The sequence below is a fragment of the Hylobates moloch genome, unplaced genomic scaffold, assembly GCF_009828535.3.
Source record: "Hylobates moloch isolate HMO894 unplaced genomic scaffold, HMol_V3 SCAFFOLD_13, whole genome shotgun sequence".
Classification (NCBI taxonomy): domain Eukaryota; kingdom Metazoa; phylum Chordata; class Mammalia; order Primates; family Hylobatidae; genus Hylobates; species Hylobates moloch.
The window spans coordinates 94748950-94775569 of record NW_026652288.1 but is presented as its reverse complement, the minus strand read 5'-3'; the positions used below and the strand labels follow the sequence as shown (position 1 = coordinate 94775569).

Sequence of the window (26620 nt, the reverse complement as noted above, 5' to 3'; positions counted from 1 at the left end):
CCACTATTAAAAAATTAATTAATTAAAAATAAATAAAAATAATAACAAGTGTTGGTAAGGATGTAGAGTACTTGGAGCCTCTGTACACTGTTGGTGGGAATGTAAAATAGTGCAGCTGCTATGGAAAACAGTATGGAAGTTCTTCAGAAAATTAAAAATCTCCATATGACCTAGCAATCCCACTTCTGGGTATATATCCAAAAGAATTCAAAACAAGATTTCAAAGAGATATTCGCACGCTCATGTTCATTGCAGTATTAGTCACAATAGCCAACAACCTAAATGTCCACCAACAGATGAATAAAGAAAATTTGGTATATTCACACAATGCATATTATTCAGCCTTAAAAAAGGTAGGCCGGGTGTGGTGGCTCATGTCTGTAATCCCAGCACTTTGGGAGGCCGAGACAGGCGCATCACGTGAGGTCAGGAGTTTGAGACCAGCCTGACCAACATGGTGAATCCCTGTCTCTACTAAAAATACAAAAATTAGCCAGCGTGATGGCAGGCACCTGTGGTCCCAGCTACTCGGGAGGCTGAGGCAGAAGAATCGCTTGAACCCGGGAGGCAAAGGTTGCAGTGAGCCGAGATGGCGCCATTGCATTCCAGCCTGGGCAACAAAGCTAGACTCCATCTGAAAAAGAAAAAAAAGAAAAAAAAAAAAAGGAAATAGGGCCGGGTGCGGTGGCTCACGCCTGTAATCCCAGCACTTTGGGAGGCCAAGGCAGGTGGATCACCTGCAATCAGGAGTTTGAGACAAGTGAAACCCCGTCTCTACTAAAAATACAAAAACTTAGCTGGGTGTGGTGGCGGGTGCCTGTAATCCCAGCTACTCGGGAGGCTGAGGCAGGAGAATAGCTTGAACCGGGGAGCTGGAGGTTGTAATGAGCCGAGATGGCGCCACTGCACTCTAGCCTGGGCAACAGAGTGAAACTCTGTCTGAAAAAAAAAATAAAAATAAAAATAAAAAGAAGGAAATCCTATCATATGCTACAACACAGATGAACTCTGAGGATATTGTGTTAAGTGAAACAAACCAGCCACAAAAAGAAAAATATTGCATGATTCCACTTATATGAAGTATCAAAAATAGTCAAACTCTTAGAAATGGGAAGTAGAATGGTGCTACTAGTAGAATGGGGAACAGAGAAAAGGTGAGTTATTCAAGGGGTACAGAGTTTCAGTTTTGCAAGATGAAGAAGTTCTAGAGATCTGTTTCACAACAATATATATACAGTTAACACTACTGTACTGTATCTTTAAAAATTGTTTTAAAAAGAGAGAGAGAAAACAGACAGACATACAGAGAAGATAGCAATATGAAGATGGAGTCATTGACTGAAATGTCGTTACACAGCACATTGCTGTACTTCGTTCTGGCAGCCCGAGGAAACTAACACAAGGGCCCACAGAAGAAAGCTTGCAAGTGAGTGCAGGCTCCTTTTGTGACTGGGGCTCCCCGTTATTCTGAAATGTTACATTAGCCCACATTCAGCCTTTAAGAATTCATTACAGTTTTAGCTGCTTTCTTCTTACCTACCTTTACGGTGCCTTCTCTTCTATGCTCTGCCAAAGGTAACACAGTTTCTGTGCCCTATCTCTTTTCAAAAGGGCTTGTCTCTCTTTGGAATTTCAGTTCATCTGATTGCCTTGTGACCTCAACTCTCTGATGAGCTCAAGAAGCATCATGACTTTGTGGATTATCAAGATTTTTCTCATTGTTAGGATGGGAACAATGTTCTCTTGCAACATTCTACATCCTAAACAGAAGCAAAATTTTCAGCATTTCCTGAAAGATGATTCCAAGGGTTATTAATAGATTTTATGAGCAAAAAAGAATTGTGATTACACGTTTGGAATGTGTTAAGATACATTATAAACTTTCAAAAAAGACTGCAACATTTTCCAAACATGTCATTACAGAGCCTTTTGGCTTACAAAATCTCTTACAGTTGTGTCAGACATTCTGTGTACCATAGTTTACGAGATAATGAGTTAAACGCCTAGACATATTTTTTTTGTCCTCACTATATGGCAAAATTTGTGTCAGCAAACCAGTCGGGGGATATTTTCTTTCTGCCACTTCACCACTTTGACTGAAAATAAGATCTTTCTGCTTCTACATCACTTATGCTGGAAGATACGGTGACCTTTGCATTACTTTTGTCTCTTCTTAGGTTTTCTCCTATTACTCATCAAATGCCAAAACGAGGAGATACTTGACTTCTTAAAAAATGAATATAAAGTTCCATCAAATAAATAAAATATGTAAAGCAAATTCAATAAACATATTTTAAATTAGTTAGAATAATGTATACTTACACATTAAATATAATGACACAAATTTAATCAGCAACATGTTATACATAAAGCTTTTGGTAAAATACTTTCCCTTTGAGTTGTCCATTTTAATGGTTCTGTGGTGTTCTTAATGTGTCTCCTCATTTCCTTTCCTTGAAATATGTGGAACATAAATGGTTTTTTAAAAACATACATATTTTCATTATTTCCCTAAGTCTATGGTTCATTTAGTTTTCCTCTTTCAACTCTGAAAAAAATGGTGTGGGACAGATGTGACTTCAAATGTAATATTTATCTCTAAGTCAAAGATAGAAAAGAGAAATCTTTCCAAGAAAGAAGAAAAAAATCAAATAAGAACTAGCACATTTTGCAAGTGGAACACCATTTAGCTAAATATTCTTATCTTTTGCCTCAAAAATACCAGCTTTGTTTAGTGAGGTACTGCAGAGTTTACTGAAAGGCCTGTAGTCTGTCCCCACATTCCCTGCTTTATCTCTGGCCTGCAGACATGGCAATAATTCTCAGACTCAGTTTTAAATGACAAAAAAAAAAAGACAGAATTAGGAAACTATACATACTATGAACAGAAAGACATGTACTGTATAATATCTATTAATTGTATGCACACACAGAGAGAGAGTAGCTCTTATTTTGGTTACTGTATTGGTGAAAAATTTCTTGAAGACTAATTCATCTAACTCCCAATCTTCCTACCCTGTTTAGTTGTGACTACATTAGAATCTATTTCTTTTTCTTTTTTTTTTTGAGATGGAGTCTCACTCTGTTGCCCAGACTGGAGTGCAGTGGCACAGTCTCAGCTCATTGCAACCTCTGCCTCCTGGATTCAAGAGATTCTCCCACCTCAGCCTCCCAAGTAGCTGGGATTATAGGCATGTGCCACCACACCCGGCTAACTTGTATTATTAGTAGAGACAGGGTTTCACCATGTTGGCCAGGCTGGTCTTGAACTCCTGACCTCAGGTGATCTGCCCACCTTGGCCTCCCAAAGTTCTGGGATTACAGGTGTGAGTCACTGTGCCCAGCCAAGAACCTATTTCTAAGTTGCCAATTATCTACCTCAAAAGGAAGGAAGCCACAACCACTGGACTCTCATGCTACCTCATGATTAGAGGAGGAGAAACTGGGGTAATTGATGTGCTGGTTGATATTTTTCACAGCTAACTTTCAAAAATATCCAATTACTAGGTTTAAATCAACCTTGGGAATGTCCTGGACATGATATAAGCAGAGGTGATAGCTGTGACTACCATCTCTCAAATGTAGCAGAGCCTTTGTAATGGACAGACTGTGTACATTTTATGCCAATAGGAAATTTCCTAATACAGAAAGCAAGTTTTTTTTTTTTTTTTTAGAAGGGTAAATGCACAATGTCTTATAGTTAAATAGGTTTTCTGGGTTTCTATGTAAGACTCAAATATCTGTGACCAGTGCCAGAGAACAAATTCTTGATTCCAGTTCAATCATTTCTGAGCAAGCTAACTCTCTAATAAGTCAAATTTATAACATGCCTTTAGCCACTGTGCAGGACCTTCTGTACATTAACTTTACCCACTTTAATACTATTACATTCACTTTGTCTTATTCTCTTTATGTCTCCAGCCTACATACTATATGCATTTAAAAATATTTTTAGAACGAGGCAGGATATAAATAAATTTACTTAATTCATCTTTTAAAATCATCTTGAAATATTAAGTCCTCATAATTTGGGCTACAGGTCTCATTGTCCCAAATATGCATCTCTGTGAGTACAGGTTAAATTCACTCAACTAATAAATAAGTTCTAAGGGCCCACCATATGTCAGTCACTGTTCTCAATACTGGGGAAAATACCTATGAAGAGAATGCCAATCAGAGATAAGTACGATGGAGAAAAGTAAAGCAGAAAAGACTAGGGATGCCATGTAGTGAGGTTACAATTTTAAATAAGATGGTCAAAGAGGGCCTCACTGAGGTCACATAACCTGAAGGGCCTAAAGATGAGAGATTAAACCAGATAGATATCTAAGGCAAGGGTATTCCAGGCACAGGGAATATCAAGTACTAAGGTCCTGAGGCAGAAGAAAGCTTGGCATTTCTGAGGATCAGCTAAAAGATCTGGGCTGGGCAGTCCAATAGATGGTAGAGAGGTAAGGAGAAAGCAGAAGCATATAAGGTAAGGCCCTGGAGACCATTATAAGGACTTGGGCTCATACTTGGAGTGAGATGAGAAGCAACTGAAGGGTTTTTGTTTGTGTGTTTGAGACAGGGTCTTGCTTTGTTACGAAGGCTGGAGTGCAGTGGCACAATCATGGCTCACTGCAGCCTGGACCTCCTGGGCTCAAGCCATCCTTCCACCTCAGGTCCTGAGTAGCTGGGACTACAGGCGTGTGCCACGATGCCCGGCTCATTTTTAAATTATTTTTATTTTGTAGAGACTGGAGTCTCACTGTGTTGCTGGTCTTGAACTCCTGGCCTCAAGCAATCCTCTTAAGCCTTGGCCTCCGAAAGTGCTGGAATTGCTGGCGTGAGCACTGCACTGTCAAGTGGAGGGTTTTGAACAGAGGAAGTTGAACAACCCAGAACTTACAGTACTGAAATATCTAAGTGAAGAGTGGTAGCTGTGGGAAGAATCAGTTGACAAGTATTTACTGAATCCCTACTATTTGCTAGGCAATTTCCTAAACACTGGGCATACAGTGTAATAAAACATGCACCAGTTGTTGCCCTTCTGAAGGTTGTAAGATTATTAATAAATGATTATATATGAGAAATAATTACAACTATGCTAGGTGTGAGAAAAATGGGTGATTTATGAAAGAATGATAGAGAAGGGAGGTCTAATCTAGTCTGAGATATGGAGGAAGGCTTCTTGGAAAAAATAATATTTAAAGTGAGACTGGTAGTATGAATAGAAGTGGGTTATGTGAAGACGAATAGGAGAGAGGAGGGCATTCCAAGCAGAAAGTATCTGCAAAAGCCCTAAAGAAGGCTGGGCGTGGTGGCTCATGCCTGTAATCTCAGCACTTTGGGAGGCCGAGGCGGGTGGATCATGAGGTCAGGAGTTCAAGACCAGCCTGGCCAACATGGTGAAACCCCGTCTCTACTAAAAATACAAAAATTAGCCAGGCATGGTGGCGGGCGCCTATAATTCCAGCTACACGGGAGGCTGAGGCAGAGAACTGCTTGAACCCGGGAGGCGGAGGTTTCAGTGAGCCGAGATTGCACCACTGCACTCCAGCCTGGGTGACAGAGCAAGACTCCGTCTCAAAAACAACAACAATAACAACAAATACCCTGAAGAAAAAAAAAAATAGCATTGTCAGAGAATTGGAAGACCATTATGGCTTGAGCTTAGTAGACAAAGAATGACTGAAGATTTGGGGCTGAATTCTAAGGGCAATAAGATAATAAGAGTTTAGATCAGAGGACCAAAAAGATTAGAATTGTATTTTTAAAAATCAGTCTAAAAGCAATGAGATTAGAGGGGGGAGGAGTAAATGCAAACACCCATTTAAGAGTTATTGCAAAAATGTAGGCAAAGATGATAAAATAAATAAGGATGGACATGGAAACAAAGGTGAATAATTTGAAAGATATTTAGGAAGTAGAAAAGACAGAATTTTGCAATGGATTAGTTTCATGAGGGTTGTGGAAGAAGGTCAGGGATAGCTGAAGTTGCCTAACTACTCTCTTGAACTTTCTCATAAGTAGATCCTACTTCCTACATGGAGAGGTAGTAATACCAATACCATTTTTTTGGCAGAGGAGTGGAGGAAGAAGGAACAACAAAATGTCAATTACATATAATAATGAGCCTTTTATGCCACAGCGGCCAATTGTCATAAACAAAATAGCCTCGATTTATACAACCTTTGCAATTCATTCTGTCTCCATTAATGCAAGAAGTTTGGCCATGGCTGTTCAGGAAGAATGAGGCAGTTGGATTCTACACTATACATCTTCTGATAAATATTCATATTGCTAAGACTATACACATTCATATAATTTATAAGCAGAGAAAATTAATATCTTGTACAACCTTCTATCACAGTTTAAGTAAGTAATTCCAGGGCACTAAAGACAGCACTTCAGTACACTAAAGCACTAAAAAATTAGTTCTTCATCAATGAATTGGAAAGCACAACCCTGGGAAGAAGCAGCCATGCCCTATTGTTCACAGACACTATAATAAAGTCACCTATGCTAACCTAACCAATGCTATCACCAAAGAGGGAGATATCTATTTTTAGGAGTAACAGTTGAACAAGTTAATGTCAGTGACTTATTTATCTTAAATCGTTAAAGATAAACCTAGTTACTCAGAGAAAGAAAAGAAATAGCATTTTCTTTTCCAGAGACCATCAAATTCCCAGTCATGCTAACTACATTCTCGATGGCCTCTCTCTACTTAGTCCTCAAGTAATGCTAAAAGGAGGGTTTTGTTTGCCATTAGGCCAGAAAGATACAAGTAAAAAAAAATTAAAAAGCAAAATATTTGATACAATCTTTCTGCTAGTAGAGGTTGAAGCAACCTTTTAAATGCTATTATCAGAATAGATATCAAAATATTAAATATCCATAAGGCATATAGGCTTTCTCTGTGCTACAAAATAAAAATATTTCAATTACACCATAAGTCAAATTGATATTAAATTCTTTGTCACAAGTAGTAGTATAAAGTGAAAAAAAATGCTGAGTCTCCTAGGAATCCAAATGTATAGGAAGGCATTAGTGCCAAAATGGTACTCCAAGAACAGCAACTGATGGGCGGGCACAGTGGCTCATGTCTGTAATCCCAGCACTTTGGGAGGCCAAGGCCGGTGGATCACTTGAGCTCAGGAGTTCAAGACCAGCCTGGGTAACATGATGAAACCCCATCTCTACAAAAAATACAAAAATTAGCCGGGTGTGGTGGCATGTGTCTGTAGTCCCAGCTACCTGGGGAGGCTGAGGTGAGAGGATCACTTGAGCCTGGTGGGTCAAGGCTAAAGTGAGCCATGATCATGCCGCTGCTGCAGCCTGTGCCATTGCACTCCAGCCTGGGTGATAAAGTGAGACCCTGTCTCAAAAAGAAAAAGAGGCCGGGCATGGTGGCTCATGCCTGTAATCCCAGTGAGGCTGAGGCAGGTAGATCACCTGAGGTCAGGAATTTGAGACCAGCCTGGCCAATGTGGCAAAACCCCATCTCTACTAAAAATACAAAAATTAGCCGGGTGCAGTGGCGAGTGCCTGTAGTCCCAGCTACTTGGGAGGCTGAGGCAGGAGAATCGCTTGAACCCAGGAGGCAGAGGTTACAGTGAGCCAAGATTGCGCCACTACACTCCAGCCTGGGTGACAGAGCCAGACTCTGTCTCAAAAAAAAGAAAAAGAAAAAGGAAAAGGAAAAGAAAGAAAGAACAGCAAGTGCAACTCACAGGAAAAAAAAAAGTATATTTTATTTAATGACCAAGTACACACACGTTCACACACACACATTTGTACACATAACTAAAACAATTTTTTACTCTTACCACGTGGGATGCATTGTGAAATACTCTATGTTCTTTCATTTAAAGAAAAACGAGGGTCACATTTAGTAAAAAAGTTTCACAAATCACTAATATGTTACAACCTATAACTCCCATAACTGCTCTAAAACATTAACAATGCTAAGCTATAATTTTAGGGGAATATATATTCTTGCTCCTTCTTAGAATTAGCCCATGATAGTATTTTAGGGACTCAACTCAGAGAAAAAAAATTTAACATAGCCTTGTGGCCATGTATCCAACCTGGGCATGGTACATGCTTTCAGTGAGTTTAAATCATCTACCTTCCTAGGCCCAAAATCTGAGGGAATGACTTCCAACTATGTTAACAGGACCCTTTGTCTGTATTATACATTTTATATATGTCTTTTCATGTACATTATTTCATTTGATCCTCACAACAACCCTGTGAGGTAGGCCGGGGGGAAAATGTTAGATTCACTTTATAGATGACGAAGTTAAGGTTCAGAGAGGTTAAGTGACTTTCTCAGTTACCATATACCTAGTACAAGGCAGACAGAGTAAGAACCACTAACTTTTGTGGTTGGGGGCCCTTTCCTCTAAACCACATGGCTTCTGAGAGTATAATGTAACCCAAAATATTTTTACCGCTTCATCCTCATTTCCTTATTGTTAATTCAACTTTTTTTTTTTTTTTAGACGGAGTCTCGCTCTGTCACCCTGGCTGGAATGCAGTGGCGCGATCTCGGCTCACTGCAGCCCCCGCCTCCTGGGTTCAAGTGATTATCCTGCCTCAGTCTCCCGAGTAGCTGGGATTACAGGTGCCCGCCACCATGCCTGGCTAATTTTTGTATTTTCTTTTTTTTTTTGAGACGGAGTCTCGCTCTGTCGCACAGGCTGGAGTGCAGTGGCGCAGTCTCGGCTCACTGCAAGCTCCGCCTCCCGGGTTTACGCCATTCTCCTGCCTCAGCCTCTCCGAGTAGCTGGGACTACAGGCGCCCGCCACCAAGCCCGGCTAATTTTTTTGTATTTTTAGTAGAGACAGGGTTTCATCGTGGTCTCGATCTCCTGAGCTCGTGATTCGCCCGCCTCGGCCTTCCAAAGTGCTGGGATTACAAGCGTGAGCCACCGCGCCCAGCCAATTTTTGTATTTTTAGTAGAGATGGGGTTTCGCCATGTTGGCCAGGCTGGTCTCAAATGCCTGACCTGAGGGCATCCAGCTGCCTTGGCCTCCCAAAGTGCTGGGATTACAGGCGTGAGCCACCATGCCTGGCCTGTTAACTTTTTATAGGATACGATAAAAGACCTAATTCTAAATTCATCATGTTAAATTTATGCTTCTCTCTCAATGAAAACTTATGGCCACAGAACACATTGTTTTTTGGAAAGCACTGTCTCCTTGGTTCTAGTCTAAAGGAACATAAGCAATATGAAGGACCCTAGAGGCCAAGGAAATTGACGGGAAGTCAGAGGAAGGGATATAAAATGGAATGTATTAATGGATTTTAGTCCCTTTAAGCTTGTACTTTTGTGAGAGGGTTCAATGGAGAGCTTTAATGCAGATGAGACTTGAAGCTTTTGAAGAAGATCTAAGTCTTGTTGAGGTTATTCAAACTCAAATCTTGAATGCATAATGATGATAGGCCATGGTCTTCAAAAACGTGGTACTTGATGCTTGAAAACAAAACAAAACACAAAAAAATTCTACTACAAATCTAATAATTTTTTTAAGGGAAATTAGAAACTACTTTTTGGTCAGTAATTAATCCGATTACTAGATACCATGCTAAAAGAACAAAAGGAGAAAATCAAAAACAAAGAAAAGGAAAAAAATTTTTTTGAAAAGGTACAGTAGACAGAATGGCTGAATATGTTCATTGGCTTCTCTCTTTGATTAATATCCTTCACTGAAAATTGCAACAGAATTTAAAGTTCTTACAGAATCTCCCTGGGGCTGTAGTCAGATACACTGATTTAATGATAATTTATTGTATGTCTTTGATCTCTATCCATGATATCAAATTGTCTTAAAGAGCTTTTGATCTCTGAAAGCATAGCCAAAATGCTTGTTGGAAGAGATAGCATAAAATGATGTTCACTCTGTGGGGTACGGAAATAAACTGATGTGGAAGTATTATGGTTCAAAAATATTGTAATATTTAAACAGGGAGAAAAAGAAACAATGCCTTCAAATAGAAAAATTCAGACCCCTTTGCAAGGTTCAAATGAAAAACATATAGTAAAAATATTGTAAACATGTGAATGATGCAACAAAAGACAGGTTAGAGCCCTCTGAAATTTCAGCACAGTAAATAATTACCAGAGGCCTCTGTCCCTCAGGGTACTAGCCTCTGTTCCATACCTCTCCCTTCTCTTTTTCAGAAGAGGTTTTTAATCTCACTGACTTAATTTTGTGCTCATTTTGTTTATCTTATATGCTTGTATAAACCTGCCTAAAAACTAATAATAATAGCAGCTAATATTTACTGAATCTATACTTTGTGCCAGGCACTGCTCTAGACACTTTATGTAGATTACTTCCTTTAATCCTCACAACAGTCCATGAATCAGATACTACTATTGTCCCCTATTTACAGATAAAGAAAGTGAAGTACAAAAAAATTAAGAAATTCAGGTAATTACCCAGCTGGTAAATAGTAGAGACGGGATTCAAACTTGGGCTCTCTGGCTCCAGAATAGAAAGCAACACCCACCACTCTACAAAATTGGTTTCAATACAACAGAATTTACCAGGACCGGGGCTTTATCTTAATCAGCATTGTGCCATGTCACAATCTTTCACTTCATGTTATGATTAGAAAGCACAGTGACTAATGTAAATTCCCCAACAGTAGTAATATAGAATCCATTTCAGCAGTCACTGCTCAGAAGTGACACCCTGTGGGAATGTCAAAGCAGTTTAAAAATGAAGCACGCACTAAAATATTATAGTGATAAAGGATTCTGACAACTTTACTCCTTTTTTTGCTTAGGTATATTTTCTATAACCTAATTTTTGTAAAGTGGATATGAATTACTTGTATAATTTTTTTAAAGTTTTTTCAAGCATGCCATCACCATTATTGGCATTATATATATTGAACTTATGCTAAAACTATTAGATAAGTTTGTTCTTGCTCTACTTGAATAGCCAAAAACATGTTATTCAAGATAAAGTAAGCTTTATGGTAATAATGAAATAATAATAATAGCTATTTTTACTTAGGCAAGCCTTTATATACATTAACCTTCAGTAAATTCCTTTTTACAGCTGAGGAAATTGAGGCTTGAAATGAATAATAAAACTTAATTAATAGACTGGAGCTCAGATTCAAATCTGTCTGTATTACTCTAGAGTTTGCACTCTTTCCACTATACAGTGCAGCCTCTCCAAATGCCAAAATATCTGTCCGACTGTCTTTTGTTATTAAACACACTGAAGAGATCTTTCTAAAATTCAGGTATTCTTCCTTTCTTCAATAGAAAATACTAAAGATAAATTATTTCTGTTCAGTCAGGGTTATCATTTTGAATATCCATTAATACAGAGCTGTTTTCATCTTATCAAAAGGACTCAGGTTGCTACAATTTTAAATTAGCTGGTCTGGTTTACGAGTTTTTTCTTTTTTTCTTTGCCTCTAATAGAAGCACCTGGACTATTCATGACTTGTTACTTCTAATATCTCATGGAGTTAGATACCAGCTAATTAAGCCTATCAGAATTGTGTCTAAAATAAAAGTAAACTGACTAAGGACCTGAAAAAAGCATGTGATTCTGTCTTATAATTTGAAGTTCAAGTAATTTTAAAATTTATGTCCTGGTTATGGGTGAGGTAAGATTGGTGGATAAGTGATCAGTGGATATGTTAGCTATCAGTATTTAAATATAGGATAAGAGATTAAACCTATCGACAATAAATCACTTTATTATACTATAAAAAAGTTCTTAGGATTTGAAAGAGGCCTCTGGAATAATCTAGTACACTCTCCCATACCATGAAAAATCTGCTCTACAATGTTCCTGATGTTCAAATTCTGCTTAAGCAACCCTAATTACCAGGAGTTTACTGCCTCTCAACACAGTCTGCTTCACTGCTAACTATTAATAGTTCTGTACTTTCTCTTATTTTGAATGAAATTTGGCCTCAAATAACAGAGAACAAGCATACTTCCTATGGAGTTTCTCCAACCCTTCCAAAGTCTTCTAAAAAGTCCCAGTCCCCTCAATCTAGATCATCACAATGACCCTTTTATAGGATCAAAACATTGATTAAAAACAGTTCTCCTATTCTGCAAGGTAATCAAATCCGTTTTTGTATATTAATGTTTTATAAGTTAAAGGGATCTGTTTAATCTTGGTTAATCTTGGTCAGAAACAATTGGAATGCTAGGAAAGACTTATGTTCTAGTTCAATTCAAATTGAACAGCAATAAATTTTCGAGTTCTCTCTTCTTTCTGCCCTCCCCAAAACAACACAAAACAGAATCTCAAAAGATGTGGTTAACATAATAGTTTATGTTGCTACATTTTAATTTTCTCACTTAAGCTTAGGTCTGCTTTCCTGTCATTTCGACTCTGTGAATAATCTCAAAACTTCCAAAATTATTTAAGCTACTCGCAAAATCATCAATTAGCCTATGACAGACCCAGCTCTAAGGCCTTAATGCACTTATTTATTTATTTATTTTTTTCTCATTGACTAACTGGATAACTTCCTATCTGGTTTTCTGGAATATATATATACACACACACATACACACACATATTCTCTCTCTCTATATATATATATATATACACGCATATATATTTCTGGAATATATATATTCTCTCTATATAAATTATATATCTTTCTGGAATATATATATTCTCTCTATATAAATATATATATTTCTGGAACATATATATGTATGTAATATACATAGATGTAGGTATAATATACTATGTATCTATGTACACACATATATACACACACATATAGAAGCAGCTTTCCTCAATTCTGTGTTTTCTACATGTAACTTTTACATTCAGGTTCATCTCCTTTCTTTCCATGTCACCTTTACCATATTCTATCCTCTTGATTTAGGAAAACAATCTGTCCTTGGATTCAATTCATTGCTATCCATTCACTTAGCAAGAATAAGGAGTCTTAATCTAGGCATCCCACTCACTGATTTCCCCTTCATGATGACAGTGATTAATCCCAAGGACATTAGGAAACAAAGCATCATTTAACAGAGATGACTATATGCAAAATACTCTGCCAAGTTTGCCCAGGCTAGAGTGCAATGGCGCGATCTTGGCTCACCACAACCTCTGCCTCCCGAGTTCAAATGATTCTCCTACCTCAGCCTCCCAAGTAGCTGGGATTACAGGCATGTGCCATCACGCCCAGCTAATTTTTTGTATTTTGAGTTGAGATGGGGTTTCACCATGGTTGTCAGGATGGTCTCGAACTCCCGACCCCAGGTGATTTGCCTGCCTCGGCCTCCCAAAGTGCTAGGATTACAGGCATGAGCCTATAACTTCTTTCATTCTACTAATCATGACTCAACCGCTAGTTAGCAGCCTTCATTATGAATTTTAACAGACACACAATAAGTGGTATCATATAGGTATGTATCTTATAAAGCCTATTCTCAAGCAAGTTTCTAATAAAATCCCTATTAAAAATAAAGATTATTATTTAAATTTTTCATATAATTCATTTTACTTATCTATTACTACTATTCCAAATGTCCTACAATAAAAGTGTGGGAAGACAAAAATGATTATCAAAGTAAAAGTCACCAGAATTTCCTGCTGCATTCCCAAGGCAGATAATCAGCCAATTCAAAGTAATACAAAATGAGATTACCAATTATATAAATTATTTTTCTGGTTTGCTGATTTTACTAACAGAACAGGCTATTCTTCGAAATGCCTTAAGCCAGTTCTAAACATCAAGAACAAAGTAAAATAATAAGAGTTGTTTAAAAAGTCCCTAAATAGCAATTCAAATAAAACAAAGTTCATCCTATTCAGTAATACTGTGAAGTTCAGAACTATGCCACTGCCATACTAACGTAGCTTGTAAACAAAGGTAACACCCACAGTATCACCTGGTCAGGTCAGCAACATGCAATATACTGTAAATGAATACTGAATTCGGCAAGACTAAGCACTTAGTATTCTTAAGATCTTAATAGTAACAATCTAACATCAAGGTTTAAAATCTATTACAATGGACTGGAATAGATTGCAGCTCTGAAAAAAACTTAACTCATTTGTGTAACCCTACTTCTTCTAAATAGTCCAAGTATTATAAGAACAGAAAGTCATAAGGGAATAGTAAAAGGCTCTTATAATTGTTAAATTATCCTAAAGCCTTGCTATTTGTTTCTTAGTATTATGAAAATACAAACATGCTCATAGTAAAAAAAAAAATCAACCCAGCAGAAATAGTACATGGAAAAAACGTAAGATGTAAGTCTCTTCTTCCTACTCTAGGCCTCTAGTCTCATTCCCCAGGGTAATCTGTCAATAATTCCTTACACTGGTTTGAAGAAGTTTTGTAGGTGTGTATATAAATGTACGCTTTATATAAACACGAATGAAAACATACTATATGTACAGTTCTTTCCATTGTTTTCTCAGTTAACAACGTATATTAGAGATTTTTCCATATCTGCATCTCTGCACCTACTTTATCCTAAGAGCTGCAAAGTATTACTCTGTATAAAGGCAGTCATTTAACTAGGCCTCTGTTGAAGCACATTTAGGCTATTTCTAGTAGGTTGATTTTTTTTTTTAATTTCAAACAATATGGTGACAAAAATCGTATGCAAATTTCTGTGTGTAAGGCCAAATAGATCTGAAAGACGAATTCCTAGAAGTATTGCCTGCTATAGAATTAAACAAATTCTAAACAAGAAGCCAGTGTATCTACAAAGGAGACCAGCAAAAAAACTGTAAGTTTAATGCTTAGTGATTAAAAGGTGACAAATATTATCATAAAGTTAGAAGTTAAGGTTCTGAAAATGAACAAACGATCAATTAAAAAAGGCAAAATGGGAGAAAAGAAATTTTGCCCCCTTGAGACAGAAAGATAAAAGGCCTGGAGAATCAACCACCTAACAAATTTTTTTTAAAAGAAGAAGAAAGAAAAACTAAAATAGTATAAATAAGGCAGAATAAAGAAACAAAGACATTTTTTGGCCTCTTTTCTTGCTTAAACCTGAGGCACAAGATAAAATTGATCAGTAGATTTGATACATAGACTATTACATAGCGAAACTTGGATGCAAGATAATTTAAATGACTATTTGAGGCCTCATTTCTACAGGGGATCCACAGATTAAATAATTTCTACCCAGATGTAAAGTGTTGAAAGGAGGTTCCCCCCTAAAAAAAGAAAGCAGAGCAGTAGCCTTCCAGGAACAATATAAATATAGCTTGCCAATCTTAAATTTCTGATCCACTTTACAGGAAAATAAGAACAATTGCTTCACATGTACAAAACAAACCTCTCTTTGGAAGGTCCTGATTAAAACATAAAGAGATTAAGAACTGTACTTTTCAATTACAATCCTATAATTTCCTAGGCAAATTTAAGATTGTTCTACCATCTCACCAAACATAAAACACAGTCAACTACTTACCTCTCCCAAAGTGCTAGGATTTGAATGCCACAATACATATTGACTCATGTTTTTGTCCATTAATGGTCCGTGGGTTTCTTTAAATGAAGTCCATTTTAGAGTCCATAGATATCAGTGTTCTGCAAAACTAAAAACCTCAAGAATGTCAATGTACAGACCTAAGGTACCACTGAGATACCAACTCATTATGAATAAAAGTTATACTACACATTTAGACGTCCAAAATTTAGTGGACATCACATTGAACAGCAGATTGACACTGAACAGGAGACTGAGGTAGCAAAATTAGACTGCATTTTTAAGTAAGACAATAATATTAACATAAATCTACAGGATCTCAAAACGTGACTTTGTACCATAATTTTATGTATTCTAAAGATGGCACCACAGTAACAGTATACACAAATGGGCATGATTCTGGGCACTTTCCAGAAATTGGGAACACAAGGTTTAAGGGTATGTAAACTTAAAATTTAAATAGTGCAATAATATATTTACATGTCAACTTTTTGGAGTTTTCAACCTATTTTAAGAACATCTTAGATTTTTACATCTAAAAAATGCTTACGAGTTTCATCTTTGTAAAACACACACACACACACACACCCGTATGACATAAATTCAGGGTTTCCTACCCCACTATACCCAATCTAACGGTAAGATTCTGAAACCAGAGCTGCTATCTCATTATGTAGCCCATCAACATTCACCTCAATGGACTAGGTAGTAATTCATGCCAAGATTTCATTACACAGCCTGACAACAGTCTCATCTGCACTTTTTTTCCATTTGACAACCAAAACCAATCTGGTTACAGTAGTTGTTTTTTAGGTCCCTGCCCACTTTTTATCACATTTTTAAAATTAATTTTTATTTTTTAATTTTATTTATTTATTTATATTTATTTATTTATATTTCCTGAGGAGTTAACTCTGTCACCCAGGCTGGAGTGCAGTGGCACAACCTCTGCTCCTGCAACCTCCCCCTCCTGGCTTCAAGCGATTCTCGTGCCTCAGCCTCCCAAGTAGCTGGGATTACAGGCTCGCGCACTGCCCAGCTAATTTTTTCCATATTTTTAGTAGAGACGAGGTTTCACCATGTTGGCCAGGCTGGTCTCGAACTCCTGACCTCAAGTGATCCGCCCACCTTGGCCTCGCAAAGTGCTGGGATTACAGGTGTGAGCCACCGTGCCCGATCCCACTCTTTATCACATTTAAGACACCTAAACAAGTACTTCCAACAAAGGAAACAGTTTAATCTTCTTTTGGGAACCCTCTGTTAATACAACTGTTTGGAAGGAGTTAACCTTACTTATAAACACCAGCTGTAATCTCTGGATTTTTATAAATCACTATTTTCACTTTTATAATGGAAAATATAAGGTATATTCTCAATTATAACATATTTTTAGTGAGTTAAAATTCTCACATCTCAAATGTAAGTAGTACATTTACTTATAAGATAACGAAGAAAACATTAAGAAAAAGGAAAGTGGTCGTGCATGGTGGTTCACGCCTGTAATCCCAGCACTTTGGGAGGCCGAGGCTCTACTAAAAATACAAAAATTAGCTGGGGGTGGTGGCGCGTGCCTGTAATCCCAGCTACTCGGGAGACTGAGGGAGGAGAATCACTTGAACCAGAGGGTCGGAGGTTGCAGTGAGCAGAGATCGCCATTGCACTCCAGCCTGGGGAGAGAGCGAGACTCCGTCTCAGAAAAAAGAAAGAAAGAAAGAGAGAGAAAGAGAGAAAGAAAGAAAGAGGGAGGGAGGGAGGAAGGAAGGAAGGAAGGAAGGAAGGAAGGAAGGAAGGAAGGAAGGAAGGAAGGAAGAGAAAGAAAGAGGAAAGTAAGTGTACTTTGCTGAAAAGAAAGCATTAAGAACAGTCAGTGCTACAACAGCAGTTTATTTACAACGGTCCAGCTCCTCCCTGGTATCATTTCCCTACAAGTTCTTCCCAGAAAAGTAAAGGAACCTGAAAGAAGCCAAAGTAAATGACTCATCCTCTCCACCCGGATAAGAATACTAAGACACATTTCTAAATTTCAATAATCATAAAAAACAAAACTAACAAAAACCAACAATGTCCTGGGTATCTCCTGCACCAGCATCCTCATAAACCACTGGTTAGCAAACTAAACTGGAGTCATTTCTACATTCAGAGGTTAGAATACTGAAATTTGGGAGAGGTTCTGTCGGGGAGCCAGAATCAGGTTGGTTGGTTCATTCATTCATTCATTCATTCTTTCCTTCGACAACATCTAAAGAATGCCTATTTGTGGCAAGGCACTGTGCTACGAGTTAAGAGACAAAAAGTCGAGGTCCCTGTCCCCTATTAGCAGAACAGGTCGGGGTAGGTGAACCCTAGGTCAACTCATCTCAGTGCCCCAGGCTCCGTCTCTCCAACATAAGCGCCAATGATCGGAAACCCATGACCCCCAGCCATGTCTGATTCCTAGAAGACTCAACCTGTCTGTATTTCCTCGACGACTTCGGGCCCCCAAGACCAAGTTCCCAAGAGTTCTCCATATCCTCAACCCCTCAGAGAGTCTCATGCCAAGGAGCCTTTTCTCCAGCCACCACCTAATGCCGTCCATTACCTAACCTGTGTCCACCCGCGCTTAGGGCCCCGAGCGACCTAGGCCATCAACTCCAGCTGCCACTCTCGCCCCCGTTCAGATCCGCCCGCAGGTTACCTGTCGGGGATCCGAGGCTCCCAGCGGATCCCACACGCTCCGCCCCACCCATGGCGTCACCCTCCACAGCCAGGTACCGCCTCCTCTTGGTAACTTCCCGTGCGCCACATCCGGCCGGAATTCCGCCGGACCCGCAGTCCCGCTGAGCGTCCGACTCGGCTAGTGACGTCACTTCCGACCTGTTCTTTGCGTTCACCTGGCATCCTGATGAGCTCCAGATCTTGCTTGTCGGATTTTATTTCGCCGGTTTGCTTCTCCGCCTGTGTATCTAGCCTGGAAAAGTGCATGTTATCTTTTTGCAAACTTCTTTAGCCTTCTTTTCGGCAGCCACTTCCCTCTGCTCCATCTGTAGCTTGGACTCACCACTGGTCAAATTCACCTGGCCTCTTGGAGAAATCATGATTGTTACTGTGATTTTTCATATTTATCTACCTAGTGGAGTGCTAAGAGTGCAGGCAGTGAGGTTGTGCTATCTGGTTTCAAATGCTGCCTCTCACTTCTAACAGTGTTACCTGGGCATGTTACTTAACCTCTCTGTGCCCACTTCAAGTGTGAAACATAATACTAGTACCTAGAAAATAGGACGATTGTATTACTTGAGATAATACGTGGAAAGCACTGGCACATTGAAAGCATTCGATGAGTGTTAACCATTACTTTTTGCACTACTATGCACTCTTATTCCCTGTTGGAACATATCTGTGCTTAAGGACAACTGGAACCAGATTTCCTGCTACCCTTTATGCCCCCCCCCCCACTTTTTTTTATTTTTACGGATACTCAGCTTTTAATTAATTGATGATGCCTGGCACCCTCTTCGGAACTGTGAGCCCCTCCAGACAAAGTTGGAATCTTATATAGAAAACAACTTTAACCCTGCTGGAGATAATCTGCTTAGTTATTGTGCTAGGTAATGGGGGAAAGTTGAATAAAACCCAGGCCCTACCCTCAAGAACGTGGAGATACTCAATAAATGATAGTGGGAGGAAGGAAGTCAACCCAGGAAAAAGCAGAAGGGACCAGCTGAGCTGAAGACTTATCCTTAGCACAAAAATTTCGCAGAATGACAGAACTGAAAGGAACTTTTAGAGGCAATCACTTAGTCAACCTCTTGCTGTTACAGGTAAGGAAAATTGGATCCAAAGAGGCGTCTAAATGTCACACAATGAGTTTCAATGCTAGCACCAAAAGTAGAGTCTCAAAATGCTCACCAGCTCTCCCCATTCCCAAAATCTGCCTCAAAATGTTAATAAGGCAAAGGTAGATTCATTTTAAATCCTTCCCTCTCAAGTGAAAAGGATTAGGAAAATCCCAGTCCTGGAGAGACAAGGGCAATGTCACCTAGATGCTGCCTAATTGTGACGATAATCTGAATGCTTGGCGTGGCCATTGCTGGATTTATTTGAAACACAGTATTTTCGTTCCCCTGGCAAACTTCTTATATTTACCCAGAAATAAAGAGTAAAGTATCAGCCCCTGTGAGCTCTACCTTCAATTTTAACTGGCTGGACAGGAATAAGTAACAGATCCGACAAACTCCAGAAGGTAACATAGACTCTGAATGCACTGTCAATGATGTGGCATAATTGCATTTAGTTTTCTCTAATTGGAAGCAATTTCTCTTAATAATTATTCAACCTTTGTTCAGGAATATGACAGAGCTAGCATAGGTATTATTATTATTATTGAAATGTTGGTAATGGGACCATTTAATGGAAAATAATTCAATGTTAATGTTATTTCATAGGCCCATCTTGTTCCCTCGTTCAACCAATGGCACTTTTTCTCCTTTGATACTAATATACTATAACTTAATACAAATAAATACAAAACAGGATGATACTTTAATCAAATTTAAAATCATTGGAATGACATCTTTACGTTTCAAACAATCACAATTTACACAGGTCTTAAAGTCAACTTGTTTGGGTTCTATGCCAAGCTCTGCTATTAACTGGTCATATGACCTTAAATCACTTTACCCCTCTGGCCTTGATTTCCTGTTTGTTTCATAGAACAAACCATGTATTATTAATCTGTTTAGTAGAAAACATGCATGTTACTTATCACTGTGACCACTAGATGGCAGGTGTTAAGGGACTCTTTTCCTTGCTTCCTTTCTGGCTAAACAAAAACATCATTGTCCAGTACCACCTATCTGAACAACTGCCTATACTAGTGATGATTGAGTATCCCAAGACTTTGAGAGAGGATAAGTCTAGAATGTTTGTTGAATGAATGAAAGGATTCCAGTATTTGTTCTGGGCCTTCTATCCCTTACTACTGCCACCCCTGCCCCTGCTGTTAAAACAGTTCCTCTTTTTAAAGCTATGGTGGTGGGAAGAGGAAGAAAAGATGAGATAACATAAAGAGGAGTTGGATTAGGAGGAGAATGGAGAAGAAGACATTGTATTGCATCTCAAAGTAAACATTGGTGCACTGTGGTATTTTTGGATGGAATATGTCTAGGACTTATTTTAAAATAATACACGAGGGTATCAGATGATAACTATTTGTCATATATTGATATTGTTATTTCATTATATTCTTCTCCCTCTTTTTGTGCATGCTTGAAATCTTCCTTAATACAAAGTCAAAAATAAGAGATCATGAGTGCATTTCTCTTTCTATAGACAAGATTGAATTCAAACTAGCCCACTGAATCTCAGGATGTTTTTTCCTGATGTTACAGAAAATTTGTCACAGATTGGGTATTCCAGATTGGAGATGAGAAGAAAGATTTTTATTAGGAATGGAGTGGAAGCAGGATTGTTCAGAGGAAGTAGTTGAACTGCTATTCAGGTCCAGCAAATCCTCAGCCATCCTGGGAGGGAGCTTTAGACTAAGTATTGCCCATCAAGAGTATCGTTATCAGACTAAAATGGCCAGCCCCTTATACTAGATGCTGTCTGCCTTAGAAAGGGTGTAATCTCAAGCAAGGTGGCCTTCTGCAGCTGAAGCAGACCCTGAAGAAAATAGCTGGGGGCTGCCTGCTAACCGCATTCCCTACACCTGGGCAGCAAGTGCTTCCTTGAAGGGGAATCTGGGCAGCATATCTTTGCATCTTCCACAAAATGCAACACAAATTGGCTTAAACAATAAGGGCATATCTTGACTTCTATAACTGGAGTATTATGACAGGCATCAGGGTTGATTGCCTCAGCAACTTGACGATATCACCCAGGACCCATATTTGTTTCTGCCTTGCTCTGCCTTCAGTAGCATCTGCTTCCACTTAAGGCCAGCTTTCCTTGAGATGGCAAAATCGCTCTAGCAGTTTGTGTTCACATCTACACACTGTACACACCCTGAGGGGATGGACACACATTCAGGCATACCTCATTGTATTGTGCACCACTTTCTTGCGCTTCTCAGATATTGCATTTTTAACGAATTGAAGGTTTTTAGCAATTTTGTGTAGAGTAAGTCTGTCAGTGCCATTTTTCTAACAGCATATCTCTGTCACATTTTGATAATTCTTGCAGTATTTCAAACTTTTCATTATTATTATGTCTGTTACAGTGATCTGTGATTAGTGATCTTTAGTGTTACTATTGTAATTGTTTGGGGACACCATCAACCATGCCATTAAGACAGCAAATTTAATTGATAAATATTGTGTATGTTTTGTTTCATCAATGGGCCTTTCCCCCATCTCTGTCCCTCTCCTAGGGCCTCCCTATTCTGAAACAAAACAATATTGAAATTAGACCAGTTAATAATCCTACCATGGCCTCTAAGTGTTGAAGAGTCACATGTCTCTCACTTTAAACCAAAAGCTAGAAATGGTAAAGCTTAGTGAGGAAGACATATAGATAGCCAAGATGGGCCAAAAATTAGGCCTCTTGTGCCATATAGTTAGTCAAGTTGTAAATGTGAAGGAAATTAAAAGTTCTACTTAAGTGAACACATGAATGATAAGAAAGCAAAACGGCTTTATTGGTGATATAGAGAAAGTTCTGTTGGTCTGGATAGAAGATCAAACCAGCCACAACATTCCCTTAAGCCAAAGCATAATCCAGAGCAAGGCCCTAACTCTCTTCAATTCTGTGAAGACTAAGAGAGGTGAAGAAGCTTCAGAAGAAAAGTTGGAAGCCAGCAGAAGTTAATTCATGAGGTTTAAGGAAAGAAGCCTTCTCTATAACATAAAAGTGCAAGGTCAAGCAGCAAGTACTGATGAAGAAGCTGCACAAGTTATCCAGAAGATCCAGCCAAGATTATTGATGAAGGTGACTACACTAAACAACAACAGATTTTCAATAAAACAGCCTTCTGTTGTAACAAGGTGCCATTTAGGACTTTCATAGCTAAAGAGGAGAAGTCAGTGTCTGGCTTCAAAGCTCCAAAGGACCTGCTGATTCTCGTTAGGGTCTAATGCAACTGGCAACTTTAACTTGAAACCAGTGCTCATTTGCCATTCTGAAAATCCTAGGGTCCTTAAGAATTATGTTAAATCTACTCTGCCTGTGCTTTATAAATGGAATAAGAAAGCCTGGATGATAGCACGTCTGTTTACAGCATGATTTACTGAATATCTTAAGCCCACTGGTGAGACCTGCTGCTTTTAAAAAAAAAATTCTGGCCAGGTGCGGTGGCTCACGCCTGTAATCCCAGCACTTTGGGAGGCCGAGGCGGGCAGATCACAAGGTCAGGAGATCGAGACCATCCTGGCTAACATGGTGAAACCCCGTCTCTACTAAAAAATACAAAAAAATTAGCCAGGTGTGGTAGTGGGCACCTGTGGTCCCAGCTACTCGGGAGGCTGAGGCAGGAGAATGGTGTGAATCTGGGAGGCAGAGCTGACAGTGAGCCGAGACTGCGCCACTGTACTCCAGCCTGGGCGACAGAGCGAGACTCCGTCTCAAAAAAAAAAAAAATTCCTTCAAAATATGGCAGCTCATTGACAATGCATCTGTTATCCAAAAGCTCTGATGGAGATGTACAAGGAGATGAATGTTATTTTCATGCCTGCTAACACAGCTTCTATTCTGCAGCCCATGGATCAAGGAGCAATTTCAAATCTCAAATCTCAAATCTCATTATTTAAGAATACATTTCAGCCAGATATGGTGGTTCATGCCTGTAATCCCAGCACTTTGGGAGACCGAGGTGGGCAGGTCACCTGAGGTCAGGAGTTCAAGACCAGCCTGGCCAACATGGTGAAACTCCATCTCTACTAAAAATACAAAAATTAGCCGGGAATGTTGGCGCATGCCTGTAATCCCAGCTACTCGGGAGTCTGAGGCAGAAGAATTGCTTGAACCTGGGAGGTGCAGGTTGCAGTGAGCTGAGATCGTGCCATTGCACTCCAGCCTGGGCACCAGAGCGAGACTCTGTCAAAAAAAAAAATAAGAAGAAGAAGAAAGACATGTCATAAGCTATAGCTGTCAATAGATAGTGATTCCTCTGATGGATCTGGGCAAAGTAAATTGAAAACTTTCTGAAAAAGATTTACCATTCTAGATGCCATTAAGAACATTGGTGACTAATGAGAATATCTGACAAATTTGAAGAGTATTCTGAACAACCAACATAGCAACTAGAAATACCTTACTGTATGAGAAATGGTAGTCCCTGAGAAAGCCCCTAAGAGGAACAGCTTAGGGCAGACTTGTTAGTATCTTTAAATATTTGATGAAAGACCATTCTATTAAAGATAAATTTAATGTATAATGCTTGAGTAGGTAAAAATATCAACATTAATAAGAGTTTGGAAGTTTGGTAGAAGTTGATTCCAACCCACATGGATAACTTGAGGGGTTCAAGACTTCAGTGTAGGAAGAAACTGCAAATGTGGTAGAAATAGGAAGAGAACTAAAATTAAAAGTGGAGCCTTAAGATGGGACTGAATTGTTGCAATCTCATGATAAAACTTGCAATCTCATGATAAAATGTAAGTGAATGAGGAGTTGCTTCTTATGAATGAGCAAAGAAAGTGGTTTCTTGAGATGAAATCTACTACCTCTGGTGAAGATGTTGTGAACACTGTTGAAATGACAACAAAGGATTTGGAATATTACATAAATTTAGTTTACAAGGCAGCAGCAGGGTTCGGGAGGATTGACTCCAATTTTGAAAGAAATTCTCCTGTGGATAAAATGCTACCAAACAGCATTGCCTGCTACAGAGGAATGTTTCGTGAAAGGAATAATCCATTGATGTGGCTGGCAAACTTTATCGTTGTCTTAAGAAATTGCTCCCTTTTCTCATCTGTCGCCAAGGTGCTCTGTCCTAAAGAAACTAAAGCTGCACTGGGGTGAGGCCCACTTCATTCGGTGACTAACACCATGCCTGGCAAAGACAGCCCTGCATTACCCACACCGTGGCCTCTGTCTTCATCTCCAAGCTCCACTACATCTACTGGACCCTCACCCTGCATGCTGATGAGGTGACCATCACAGAGGATAAGATCAATGCCCTCATTAAAGCACCTGCTGTAACAGTTGAACCTTTTTGACCTGGCTTGTTTGCAAAGGCCCTGGCCAGTGTCAACATCAGAAGCCTCATCTGCCATGTAGGGGCGGTGTACCTGCTCCACAATGGCTCAATCCCCAGGCTTAAAATCAAGGCACTTTGTTAGGGAAACCTGGAAAGAAATAACAATTGCTGGAACATTTGAGTTATATCAACCTGTTTTGCCTTGAACTCAACAATGCATCATGTATTCGGTGTATTCTGTTTGCTACTCAAAGAAGATGGAAACATAATATTAGAGAAAAGGCAACTCAATTTGATTCTTCTTGAAGGTACATAGCACTAATAATGGCTAACAATATGAATATTTTTACTGAGTGCTTTCCATAAGCCAGACAAATTCTAAATATGTATTCACACAAAAGGGAGAAGACCATGCTTGGTGACAAAGAAAGATATAATTTATATCTAAGAACAAATACTTTAGTAATCTTTTAAAAATTGACAAGTATTGGCAAGGTTATGGAGACACTGGAAACCTCATACATTGCTAGTGTGAATGTCAAATGGTGTAGCCACTTTAGGAAGCAGTTTGGGGCTGGGCGTGGTGCTTCACGCCTGTAATCCCAGCACTTTGGGAGACTGAGGTGGGCGGATTACTTGAGGCCAGGAGTTCGAGACCAGCCTAGCTAACATGGCAAAACCGTCTCTACTAAAAATAAAAAAAAAATGCAAAAGTTAGCCAGGCATGGAGGCATGCACCTATAATCCCAGCTACTTGGGAGGCTGATGCAGGAAAATCACATGAACCTGAGAGACGGAGGTTGCAGTGACCCAAGATCGCACCACCGCACTCCAGCCTGGATGACAGAGCAAGACTCTGTCTCAAAAAAAAAAAAAAAAAAATGAAGAAAGCAAGAAAGCAGTTTGGTAATTCCTCAGTAAGTTAAGCAGAGTTACCATATGACCTAGCAATTCAACTCCTAGATATATACTCAAGAGAATTTATGCAAAAATTTGTATATGAAATGAATAGTTCATGAAAAATTTCATATACATATTCATATACAGCATTATTCACAGTAGCCAAAAAGTAGAAATAACCTAGATATCTATCAACTGGTGAATGAATAAACAAAATACAGTTTATTTTTGCCATGAAATATTCGGCCATAAAAAGAAATGAAGTATTAATACATGCTACAACATGGATGAAACTTGAAAACATTATTCTAAGTGAAAGAAGCCAGACACCAAAGGACACATATCATGTGATTCCCTTTATTTGAAAAATCTAGAAAAGGCAAACCCATAGAAACAGGTTAGTGTGTCTATTAGAGTAGATTGGTGGTTGCCAAGAATAGAGAGAAAGAGGAATGGTAAGGGACTGTTTAATGCATAAAGGATTTCTTTTTGAAGTCATTAAAATGTTCTGGAATTAGAGAGTGGTGATGGTTGCACGACCTTGTGAATATACTAAAAACCACTCAATTTTATACTTTAAAAGGGTGAATTGTTTGCCACCAGCCTGGGCAACATGGCAAAACCCTGTCTCTACAAAAAAATACACAATTTAGCCAGATGCAGTGGCACACACCTGTAGTTTCAGCTGCTCAGGAGGCTGAGGTGGGAGGATCACTTGAGCCGAGAAGGTTGAGGCTGCAGTGAGTCGTGCGCATCACTGCACTCAAGCCTAGAAGACCCTGTCTCAAAAATAAAAGGGTGAATTGTATGCTATATGATTTATACCTCAATAAAAAATTAATTATTCCTTTTAAGAAAACAAACAAACAGGCCAGGCACGTTGGCTCACGCCTGTAATCCCAACACTTTGGGAGGCCAAGGTAGGCAGATCACTTGAGGTCAGGAGTTTGAGACCAGCCTGGCCAACATGGTGAAATCCCACCTCTACTAAATATACAAAAACTAGCCAGGCATGGTGGTGCGTGCCTGTAATCCCAGCTACTCAGGAGGCTGAGGCACGAGAATTGCTTGAACCTGGGAAGCAGTGGTTGCAGTGAGCCAAGATCATGCCACTGCACTCCAGCCTGGGCAACAGAGCGAGACGCTGTCTCAAAAAAAA

General features: G+C 39.1%; 2 protein-coding genes across 5 annotated transcripts in view; one reads left to right on the top strand and one right to left on the bottom strand.

Moving 5' to 3' along the window:
• The window catches only part of MAP3K13 (mitogen-activated protein kinase kinase kinase 13), a 200647-nt gene extending 181218 nt beyond the window's left edge, over positions 1-19429 (bottom strand). Inside the window, exons 1-3 of one of the 4 annotated variants that reach the window (XM_058426161.1) lie at positions 19335-19429; positions 18320-18509; positions 15432-15558 (exon numbers count right to left, since the gene is read on the bottom strand). The gene's annotated coding sequence lies outside the window, so the exon portion shown is untranslated. The other 3 variants (XM_058426162.1, XM_058426164.1, XM_058426163.1) reach the window with 3 other exon arrangements.
• EHHADH (enoyl-CoA hydratase and 3-hydroxyacyl CoA dehydrogenase) overlaps positions 18924-26620 on the top strand; it is a 94562-nt gene continuing 86865 nt past the window's right edge. The window contains exon 1 of the mRNA XM_058426168.1: positions 18924-19246. The gene's annotated coding sequence lies outside the window, so the exon portion shown is untranslated. The remainder of the gene's footprint in view (positions 19247-26620) is intronic.